This window comes from Uloborus diversus, chromosome 7 (assembly GCF_026930045.1).
Source record: "Uloborus diversus isolate 005 chromosome 7, Udiv.v.3.1, whole genome shotgun sequence".
Taxonomy (NCBI): Eukaryota; Metazoa; Arthropoda; class Arachnida; order Araneae; family Uloboridae; genus Uloborus; species Uloborus diversus.
The window spans coordinates 154,137,183-154,149,260 of record NC_072737.1 but is presented as its reverse complement, the minus strand read 5'-3'; the positions used below and the strand labels follow the sequence as shown (position 1 = coordinate 154,149,260).

The window sequence follows — 12,078 nt, the reverse complement described above, 5'->3', positions numbered from 1 at the left end:
CAACAGTTTTTTTTATTTATTTATTTTTTTTTTTCAATGTCCGATTTTTCAAACAAGGCGTGGTCTTGATGACGTCACAAATGATGCTTTGGCGCTTTCTTCCGCGTTTCCACGTTATGATAATCAAGATGCGAATTGAAATTGTGCGCTACGCTTGCTATCAACTCTATCGTTGCCAACACACGTGAGTAAAGATGCGAATTAAATAACTCTGTGAATGGCAACACTAAATGGCATTTCATCATTTGTGACATCATCGGACAGAAGCGTAAGCGATGAAAGCGCACCGATTTAAACAATTTTTTTAAAATATTAAACTTAGTCAAATTATTTTAAAAATGTCAGATCCTATGGTTTTAAGCATGCTCTTTCAGAAAAAAATACTTTTAAAATTTTGGAAATGACCCCATTGGAAATGTCACATGTATAATTAAATGTACTTTGATCTAGTACATGTTGGTACTTTGACCGGGCAATTGCCTTCGGAATTCACACATCAGTATTTTCATCTCACTTAAGTTTTTTCTAACAGCATGCTCTAAAAATCAGTTTTTTGCTTATTTTATTTCTTAATTTCCACTCATGATCTATTTTGTATCCCCGAGAGATATTTTTGCTTTTCATCAGCTTCGTGATTAATTGCTTCGTTGAAGGACTGGACTGAAAGACTTGGTTAAGTGAATATCAAAGGGCAATGGGACCTGAGAGCGGAAAAAATTTACTGCTGTGATTAAAATGTGTGTTTTGAGAAGTACTGATTGGTTCAAGGGTGGAGTCATAATCTTAATAATAAGCTTTAAAAATATTTTATATTTCAGTATCAGCGTAGATAATGGCGAGTAAAAAAGAAATGAAGGTCAAACTACCAACGTAGAATATCATTCTGGAAAATTGAATTGCGTTTGTGAAAAATTATTCCTGGCATTGATTATTATCAACGCTTCTTCAAGCGTATTTCGCAGATTGAAAAGCGGAAATATATCTCAAAAGTTAGGATAAAATTAATTATTTTTAAAAATTTTAACATGTTGTTATTTTTTTAAATACAAGATGTCAAATATCGTCGCCTCAGAGCAACAGTAAGATATCTTAGTGCTATTTCTGGGATTAGATATCTTACTGTTGCTTGAGGAGACGATATTTTTAATTTTGAAAATTAAACGACATATGTTTTTTTCCCAATGCCGTGCGGTCTTCCATTTCATCACTATATATATATATATATATATATTTTTTTTTTTTAAGTGAAAACTTCTTATGGGAGGGTAAACCGATTTGTGACATAACGCGCGTAACGGTAACCACCTGTTTAAGTTGACCACTAAAGTAGTGCACCCCAAGTGGTCAACTTACACAGGTTTCACTGTATGGGATGTTTTTAATTTACTCAAAACTAGGGCGTCGGAGTCGGGAGTAGAAGATTTAAAATTCCAAGAATCGCAGTTGGTCATTTTTCCTCTAAGTCCGCAACTCTGCCAGTGCTGTCGGAGTCAAATGCTCTAAAATTCCCAGAGTTGGTCATTTTTCCTCCAGTTCTGCAGCCCTGCTTAAAACAAAATTACGGAGCTCAAAACTGCATTTCGTAATATCAGTTTTAATAAAAAAAAAAAGAAAAAATAAAGGAATAGTTCTGTTTCTTTAGAAGTTTCTGAAATAGAAAATGTGAACATCACGATAATCCCCCGATGATTCCAAAGAATTAATCTGGCAGTAGCCCGACAATTTAATTGCGATTCTTTCTTTGTAACAGCATTCCAGTATTTTACGCTATTGTTTAGCGATTGGTTTTTATTTGAAGAAATAACAAAAAGAAGACGGAGAAAGAATGAGTGTTTTACTTCAGCCTCTTAATCCGTGAGGATTTGGAAGAGAATTACTCTTTTGATGTGTCAGTACCATCGTATGGGGAGTAGCCAACTTTTTTATTTGGCACAATAGTTGATATTTAGAAATGGTAGAGCCTAAAATTTTCATTTGAAATAAAACAAAACCGATCGATCTCGAAGTTCTATCATAGTCTATGTTGAACTGTTTCCCTTTCTTGTGTTTTGAATCAGAATGGGGTTGTTTTCTTCAGTCAAAATTACTACTTTTAGTCACTGAAATTGATGGAATGAGTAAAAAAAAAAATAGCATGGACTCAAAAAATACTTTCATTTTCCCAACAGTTATTTTTTAATTAATTTTTTAAAATGTCCTATTTTGAAAACAAGGCGTGGTCTTTATGACTTCACAAATGATGTAATTTGGCGCATCTTTCTACTACGCGTTCCACGTTATGATAATCAAGCAGCGAATTAAAATTTCTCTTACGCTTGCTATCAACCATATCGTTGCCAATATACGTGAGTAAAGATGCGAATTAAATATTTTGTTCTGTGAATGGCAACATTGAATGGCATTTCATCATTTGTAATGTCACACGACAAAGTGTAAACAATAAAAGCGCACCGATTTAAGTAATTTTTTAAAAATATTAAAGTTGAACAAATTATTCAAAAAATGGTCAGATCCTATATTTTGACAATGTACTTTAAAGATTTTGACGAAAATCCCAAGTGAGAAATCATGACAGGACCGCCAACTTTGGTGGCCTGTTTCTCGGCCCAAGAATATTTTTGGGCAAAAAAAAAAAAAAAAAAAAAAAATCTTATTTTTTTATGAATTTTAATGCATGTTAAATTCAAAAAAATCCGAGACTATCATGTTACAGCCCTTGTTAAATTGACATGGATTCTACCATTACACTTTTTAGCTTGAACTGTGTTGTTATTGTGAAGAGAGTGCATCACTTTTGTCCCCTTTTTTGACAATGTTTGATTTTCGTTGCGATCTCAACAACAGCATTATGAAGATAAATGTACCTGATTCTTTCCAAAAGCATAGTTTTAAATTGATATTATAGACGCATTACAATTGAAATTGGATCTTTAGAATATTATTTGTACATATTACTTATTTTTCAATGACCGCTTGGTGATTATTAAGTTCATCTCCGAGCCGCACGAAGCCATTGCTGCATTAACTAACAAATAATGAATTCACTTCAATTTATTTGAAACAAATATTATCAAAAACGATTCTTCTAACATTAACAGAAGTTTTGAATGGAATATGTTTGATGAGTGTTTTAATGGAATTTATGATTGATAATATTATATCTAAATGCATCACGCGATGTTATATGAGTTTGCAATTTCGATTATACCGTTGCCTTATTATGTTTATTTTAAGTATTATTAAAAAAATTACTCGCCGTACCTTAACAGGGCAAAACGAATCTCGAAAATGGCTTTTAATTTAAAATTCTTTTATGTTTGAATTAATAATTTATTACTTAATGTGGTTCTGGACAAAAACTAAACAAGTTTTTGTTAACGATTATACTTTTGTGAGTTTCAAATGTATCGTATGATACGTTCATAACATTCTATAATTGAAATAATTTCTGTCTCTTTCCTATAATTTTAATAGATTAATATAATTACGAACAGAAATTTTGACTGTAATAAGAAATCATCACAAATATAAATTCATTTTCTTTCGTTGTTTTGTTTTGAATATGAATATCGTGTCACGCTCGAAGCTTTTTGTTCCCCGAGATAATTTTCTGCAAATTTATTATTAATGGAGTTGTATTCAATTTTCGCTGGTGTTTTTTTAATACTATATTCGAGATATTTCTTGTTTCCTTTGATTGTTGTGCTGAATTAACTATCTTGAATTATACATAGCAGATCAAATTCTTTGAAAAGTTTTGCTTAAATTTTGTAATACGTGACTAAAATTTAGAACGTACAAAATTTGAAATGAATTTCAAAAACTTTTTCCAGTCTTTACCTTTTAAATTGTTGTTTAAGCGTTATTATTTTATAACGGGATCCACATTCTTATATTTGTGTGTGTATGTGTGATTTTTTTTTCTTTGTTCTCATTGTGACTGTAGTTGTGACAACTAATCTTTTTTTATTTTTTTTGCCCTAATTTTATTTCCTCTTTTGTTTTTTTTACGTTCTTTATTACATTTTTCACTTTTGCATATTTGTATATGGTTTTTTTCCCCATTGTGACTGAAGTTGTGACAACTAATCTTTTTTCTTCTTTTTGTTTGAATTAATTTTATTTTCTCTTTTATTTTTTACGTTCTTTTATTACATTTTTCACTTTTATATTTGTGTATGTTTTTTTTTGTTTTTGTTTTTATTGTGACTGAAGTTACAACTATTATTTTTCATTTTTTTATCCTAATTTTATTTTTGTTTTTGTTTTTTACGTTCTTCATTACATTTCTCACTTTTACATATTTGTATATATATATATATATATATATATATATATATATATATATATATATATATATATATATATATATATATATATATATATATATATATAAAATGTAAACTGAAGTTGTGACAACTATTCTCTTTTCTTCTCTCCCCCCCCCTTTTTTTTCGTTTCTTGCGTTCTTTATTGCGTTTTCTCCTTTTTATAAAAAAAAATAACTTTGCATCAGGAGTTTGTTAGAAAGTTTTTATCAATATATTTTATTGACTAGCTTCTTTCCGAATGAAAAAAAAAGAACTTCACAGAACTTTTGTATTCTCTCTTATCTAAATCTATCATTAAATTGAACTGTAAACTTGCTTAGGAGGAAAATACTTGAGTTTGTTTATTTTTTCTTCTTTCGGGACATTTCTTTTTCTTTTCAAGCATAGAAGCAGTATGTCGAAGAACGGTATTGAGTAATTTAGTGAACAAAATCAATTGTGAAAGTGTAAGATTGTCCTTCCCAGGTACTTTTGCATCTGCAAACGGATAATTCGAAATTCCCCATAAGCAGTGCCATATTAATGCCCTACTAGATCACGTGTCTGTTTACGGGGAGGGGGGGGGATAGACTCTACGCCCAACAAGTGTAAGTTATAAAGCGTGTAGCGGTTTTTACGACGCTTTCGCGTCTAAAAACGGCAGTGCCTCCTTAACTGCTTCATTAACTGAACGGCCACAGTGCGTTCTATTTTTGCCCACACCCCCCACTGCAGCGTTCCATGCACCTTGAAATTTTATTTATTTATTTTATCTCCTCGCCTCTTCCTTTGGAGTGTATATGTAGCGCGAAATGTGTTTGTTTGAATAGATGGGGAGAGAGGTAAGCAGGAATTAAGTCATATTTTCTACGCTGACGCTAACGCACTCCTTTCTCACTTTTGCGCTTGTGTTTTTGCTATGAAGAATTGAGATGTTTTCTTCTCTATCAGCGCCGCCTGCAAGATTTTGTTCAGGAACACAAGGAATACTGAAGCAGCTGCAGCATTTATGTATGGGTCATTTTCGCGAAAATAGTGGAAATCATATCAGAATAGGGTTCCAAAATATCATGATATTTTCGAAAATATCGAAAATATCATGATTATATATCGGATATTTTCGAAAATATCGAAAATATCCGATATTTTGATATATATATCGGATAGTTTGATATTTATCCGACATTTTCAATTAGCACAAACTAAAATCTTCAAAATAGTAAATGCATCCTCAAATGACTCTTTATTTTGTTATATTATAATTACAATATTGTCGCCTCAGAACCAGGGCTGCGGAGTCGGAAGGAAAATGGCCGACTCCGACCCCGACTCCGACTCCTGGATTTTGAAACGCCCGACTCCGACTCCAACTCCGACTCCGACTCCGGATTTTTAAAATTTTTTTTAATTGTATTTTTTCAACTCCCTCTCTCCATTCAAGGGAAGGGGGAAAACCTCTTAACAGAGATTGAAATATTAATTTCTTTTTATGAAAATTTCGCATTTTGTTTTTTATTGTAAACCAAGACGTCATACAACGTTAGAAATTCAATTTAAAAATCAAACTTTCCAATAGTTACGAGTTAAAAAGTGAGATGACTTAAAAATCCCTTTTAAAAATTTTGAAAATGATTATCTGTAATTTGCCCCCCTTTAATGTTTAACAAATATATATTGATCAAATCGTGTGCTTTCAATTTTTGAAAGCCGTAACTTGAGAGAAAAAAAACCTTTTTTTCTAAATTCAAGTTCTTGAGAGGGAGTGGTTTGCCCCGGGTGACATCCATCTGGTAGATGACCCCCAAAGTTAATTTCAGAGTTTATAAAAAATATAAATACTTTAAATCTGAAAATTTTCGCGAATATATTTTAAATTACATTTCACCAATAAAATTTCAACAAAAATAGGGCACATATACGTCAGGAGCTAATTTTACACAAAACGCGGCGGTATACAAATTTGTACGAATAGCTTTTACTATACCTATATTTCTTCTTCTCTAAATTTTTAATTTACATTTTATTGGCTGTTTTAGAATTAACCTAAATATGAAGATTTTAACTGCAATTCTTGAGTCTTGTAATCAAGAAATCATTAACACTTATTTTGTTCCATACTTTTAGTGAGAACCAAGCTTACCGCTAATTCTATATTAGCTACCAGTTTGTTGTGCACTCTTGGCTTCCTTAAGAGGTTTTCCATCTCCAGCTCAGTCACTTTCCTATGCCGGGCTGATGAGTGCTAATAAGCACGAAACTGCAGTCCTCGGCTGGAAATGACTGAGCTGGCGGTGTATTTCATGTAATTTTGCTTTAGCCCTGGCTATTGGGCGGTAATTTACTGAAAACACTATATGTCTATTTTTATTTGAAAGTGATTACTTGAAAATGTTATTCAACAAATCCGTTTGCTGACAGTTGCTATTACTTAAGTTAAAAAGCAAGCAAACTAGGGGACGGCTACAGAAAGTTCGGTAAGCATTCAAGCTAGCTGATTGCCATAATGGCAGTTATTTTCTCATTAGTATCTTTTTATACATGTAATCGAACCAATTGGTAATCAATTTTTAAAAAATGCAAGGAGAGTCAGTGAAAAGGAAAGAAAAAAAGAAGCCCGGAGTCGGAGTCGGAGTCGACATGTTTTCTAACGACTCCGACTCCTTTATTCCAAAATCAGTCCGACTCCGACTCTTCGACTCCGACTCCGACTCCACAGCCCTGCTCAGAACAACAGTAAGATATCGTAGTGTTATTTCTGAGATTAGATATCTTACTGTTGCTCTGAATTGACGATATGTAGACTTAAAGTTAAGGTTTCTTTCATTATTTTATATCTAATATTTCATTTTACACTTGCATCAATTTTAATGGAGTTAATATAGCATTAGCTGTTTTACTCATTTTTCTTCTGTTAGCTACTTTTACAGTTATATGACTCAGAAATAAATAATATACATTTGTCAGTGCACAGTCATAAGACATTTTCATTTTTCTGAACGATATTTAATATTTAATTAGGTATTTTTAATATGAATTAAAATTGTTACTTTACTAATAACTTTATTAATATAAAATACAAGTGAAGAGGAATACTATACTACTTTGTTATATTAATGATATATCAATGCGTCATAAAAGTATAGTACATAACTTTTTGGTTATGTTTAATAATAAATGAACATTATTACTATGATTGATGTACTTTTTATACTGAAAATACCATAGTTGAAAAAATAAATGTCGAAAATATCAAAATATCATGATATTTTCAAAATCAATATCGGATATATATCGTGATATATATCATGATATATATATCGACTGATATATATCGGCGAACCCAGTATGATTTTTTATGCTTAGTGATGATTATGGTTATGATTTTTTTAAAAATCAACTTTAACTATTAACCTCGACAATTAATCATATTTATTTTTTCTTCTCCAATGATTCTTGCTCACCAGAACACAAGTAAATTTTTTAAATACTTAAATATTTTCTAAATAACATGGAAAAACATGAAATAACAAACAAAATTATTGATCAAGAATTGTTGTTATCATTACCTTTTTTTAAAAAAAAATCGAACCATGTCAAGAAAACAATAACAATAATAATAAATAACAATGATGACGTCAGAGTGTAGAAATACCTAAAAAAAATTGATAAAATGTTTTCCGCCAAAATCAATAATCCGCCAAATTTAATAATAACTCGTCAGTTAATCATATTTATTTTTACTTTTTCTCCAATGATTCTTGCTCCCCAGATTACAAATAAAACTTTAAAATACTCAAAATTTTTCCAAATAGCAGGGAAAAACATGAAATAACAAAGAAAATTATTAACCAAGAATTGTTATCTTGATATTTATTTTAATTCTTGCCCGTGTTCCCGGAAACTAGTTTCTAAATATTTAGCTCCAAATTTTTGACATTTCAACTGATTGGGATTTTGGATTTGGTCAGCTTCGCGGACCGGTGGTTGAGCACAACTGAATTAATTCATAAAGGCTGCATCTTGATTTTGGTGGAGAAAATTTTCCAACTTGTACAGAGTCTTTTGTACACTCTGAGGTCATTATTATTATTATTATTATTATTATTATTTTATTGTTGTTATTGATTTCTTGACATTGATTTGAAAAAAAAAAAAAATGGCGATTGAAAAATATCTATGGTAGTCTGACAGATGATTTAAATCGTCATTTGTTTCTTAGCAGCCATGTGGCTGGCGGTGGCCTCTTGCCCTTTGCCATGCACGCATTTTTGATGAAATAAAAATTAAAAAATAAATTGAAGTTAACACGTAGTTTATCTCGTAGTTTATCTAGTTACGAAAATTTTAGGACCGATTTGAGGTGGTCAATGCACGGCGATAAAATAAATAATAAAAAAATAATAATAAAAAGCTTTTAAAACTGATTCTATTTATTAAGAGTATTAACTCTGTTTCTTTCACTCCTAACGAGTTAAAATTATTTTTCAGGTCATTATGTTTGGAAGGACACATTTGCGGGCTACTCGTGATTGGAACTTTTAGTAATAGCTGTTGCCATGGAGACGGAAAAAGAGCTCACGAAACACCAGTCATGATTCTTCAGTCCTGGCCGGTAAAGATATAGTTAGAAAATTTTTACTTTTCATTATTGTTGTTCTTTCATCATATTTGGAACTGCACTTTTGTCTAGAATTGGAGCTTTTAATGACTTCGATGCGCTGGGAATAAAAGAAGAGGGAAATGTTTAAAAAAAAGGAAAAAGTTAACGACTGGTTTTATGTAAATATTGAAAGGTAATAATGCTAAAAACCTATTCTCAATTTAATTGTGCGGCCACTGAAAGCCAATGAGATTGGAAGTGTGCGCCGCTCTGATTGAAAGCGCCGTTCGCATTCTAAAATGCTGATTATCTAAAATGGATCATGACACTCTCGTTAAAAAAGGTACTTTGTGTGGGGAATAATTTTTGAGTAATGAGCCTAATCGACGTGTACGCTTCAATCAATAAAATATGCGTTAAAACTGCTGGGAAAAAGAAATTATACATGTACATATTTTATTTTTACTCTTATGCAGCGAAACTTTGATTATCCGTACGCCGACTATCCGAAAGGCTGATTATCCGAATTGCGTTCAGAAATTCAGAAAAAAAAAAGAGAATTAAACTTATTGCGATTTGCCAGGGTTTCTTATGTGTACCACTTGTGAGTGCAGTCAAAATGTTAAAGTGTTGCCGTTCACATAATTAATCAGATGCTTTTTTCTTCCAAAATAGTTGTTCTTATTTTCTCACATTTTAAACATGCATGCAGTAATTAAATAGAATAACTTTTTTTTTTTTTTTTGGAGTTTGAAAAATTCAATTATCCGAATTTTTGATTATACGAATGGGGTCCGGTGTCTGGTCCCAATTGATTCGGATAGCTATAGTTCTACTGTATAAATGTAGTAAAAATCCCGAAATATAGTTTAAAATATTATTTCTAATTAATCTTAATTCATCTTTTTTATTAAAAATAGTTTTTTTTATTTAAATTAATTACAGCCGATTTAATATGTGTTGTACACAGATCCTTATATTTCGATACGTTTGCTCTTTAATTTTGCAAAAAATGGAAACATAAATACGTCTTTGCTATTTTTCTCTTCTTTTCAGGGAAAAGAAATTTCTAGCATTCCGTAAAGAAAGAATATTTACTTTGATTATTTCAAATTAAAATGTTTGTACAGTTTTTCCCCCTGAAATTTCTGAACCTTGTAGTTGACTTGTTTCTAAATGTTGCAATTTTGAATGCATTTCAGTCTTTCGTTTACGATTTTTAATTCATACCCAATATTGTACAGAAAATTTTAAAAACGGCAAATTTCAGGAAGAAAGCAATCTTGATTGTTAAAAAAAGAAAAAGAAAGAAAAAAGAAAAGGATTTTGTGATGTATTTTTCTAGTCGAGCATTTGAAAAGAAAAAAAAAAGGAAAAGAATCAGTGCGCCATACACGAAGTTTAGATTTCTGAAAATTGGGTCGCTATGTGCACAAGCTTAGGAGCCCCTGTATTAATTAACTTTGTTACGAATTTGTAGCAAAATATTCAGAAATTTGTTTCCAGAAAACATGTACCCACTTTGCATTATATGCATCAGGTAATGATGGCGGCAATTTTTGGTTTGTTATTTCCTTGCATTTTCCAAAAGTTTCTTAGTCACCTAGAAAACATTTAAATATTTTTAAATTTCAGACATATTCTGCCTCCGAGAACGATATGAAAAGGAATCTGAGGGGCAGCCCTCGAGTGAAAAGGTTGAGAAGCACTGAGCTAGAGTCAGGGGCAAGGGATAGGAAGTCGCTGTGACCTCTCAAAAAGTTCCTTATTCGGCAAATTTTGTCAGACGATCCCGAAAATTTCGAAACAAAATTGCAATATTGCAATTTCTAAATGTTCGAACGTTCATTTTCATTAGATCTGCTTATGTGTGCATATCTGTCTTTTATCATTCGGCAAAATTTGAAAGTCTATTCGGCAAATTGAGAATTCCTGTCCTAAGTTCGGTTTTCCCATGGCTGGAGTATTCAAACAACATCAATAATGTGAATGAAATAATGTTTACGAGTACTGGTAGAAAATAAAAAAGAAACAAAAAAATTACGGCAACAGAGCTGAAAGATATAACCAAAAAGAAACTCGTAATTGTGCTAACTGTGGAATAGCGTACTATTTTGGCGCGAAAAAAAGGAAAAAGCAGCTGGACATTAGAAGCGGTGTCAGTTTCTCCGTCGCAACTGTCTAGTTACGGTGATGATTAATTAGGCGTCCCACCAACGTAACCAGCAACGCTCACAGAAACGCGATACCGGCCAAATAAGCTAAATGTATCGAAAGACTTCATCGAGGTCTTTTTTTGTATCCTTCCAGGCCGAGATGTCGAGGGAAGATAACTGCCGAGAACAAGACTGACGAGACAGTCTCGTGTTTCTCGGCCATTGAGTTGGTTTCGCCTTGTTCCGCTAGAATTTAGAAGAGTGTGTGTCCTTAGATGTAGGCTTAAAATTTAACCTTTTATGATTAGCTTTAAGGGGTCTAAGGACCCTTAACCTTCAAAATTTCCGACTTTCTGGAAAAAATATATGTTATGCATATTTTAATTCTGAACAATTTGATACCTTATTTATTACCATATGCCAAAAACTTATCAAATTATTGTACAAATGCGTAAACTTTCCCCATAGAGATTTATGTTAACAGCAGCTGTTGCCTCTTTTTCTCAGGTGCCGGTTTCTTCGGTTTTCTCGTTTTGCGCGCATGATATCTCAGAAAGTTTCTTATATATTTCCGTAAAACTTTTCATACTTGTTTGTCTGGTTAATATTTATGACCTGAACCTAAATTTGTTTAATTTTTTTAAACTTATTTATTTATTTTTTGAAATTTTCCAAGTCATAATCAAAAATTTCCAAAATTTTGGGCACAAATATATATATATTTTTAATATTACCTTTCATTTTTAGTTAAAATTTAGGTTCAGATCATAAATATATACCAGACACACATGTATAAAAAGTTTTACGGAAATACATAAGAAACTTTCTGAGATATCATGCGCGCAAAACGAGAAAACCGAAGAAACCGGTACCTGAGAAAAAGAGGCTTAAACAGCTGCTGTTAACATAAATCTCTAGGGGGAAAGTTTACGCATTTTTACGATAACTTGAAAAGTTTTTGGCGTATGGTAAAAAATAAGGTATCAAATTGTTTAGAATCAAATTATGCATA

General features: G+C 31.6%; 1 protein-coding gene across 1 annotated transcript in view; it reads left to right on the top strand.

Annotated features, from left to right (window-relative positions):
* Positions 1–8,845: 8,845 nt before the first annotated feature.
* Positions 8,846–12,078, top strand: part of LOC129226010 (zinc finger homeobox protein 3-like) — a 156,563-nt gene continuing 153,330 nt past the window's right edge. The window contains exon 1 of the mRNA XM_054860584.1: positions 8,846–8,922. The gene's annotated coding sequence lies outside the window, so the exon portion shown is untranslated. The remainder of the gene's footprint in view (positions 8,923–12,078) is intronic.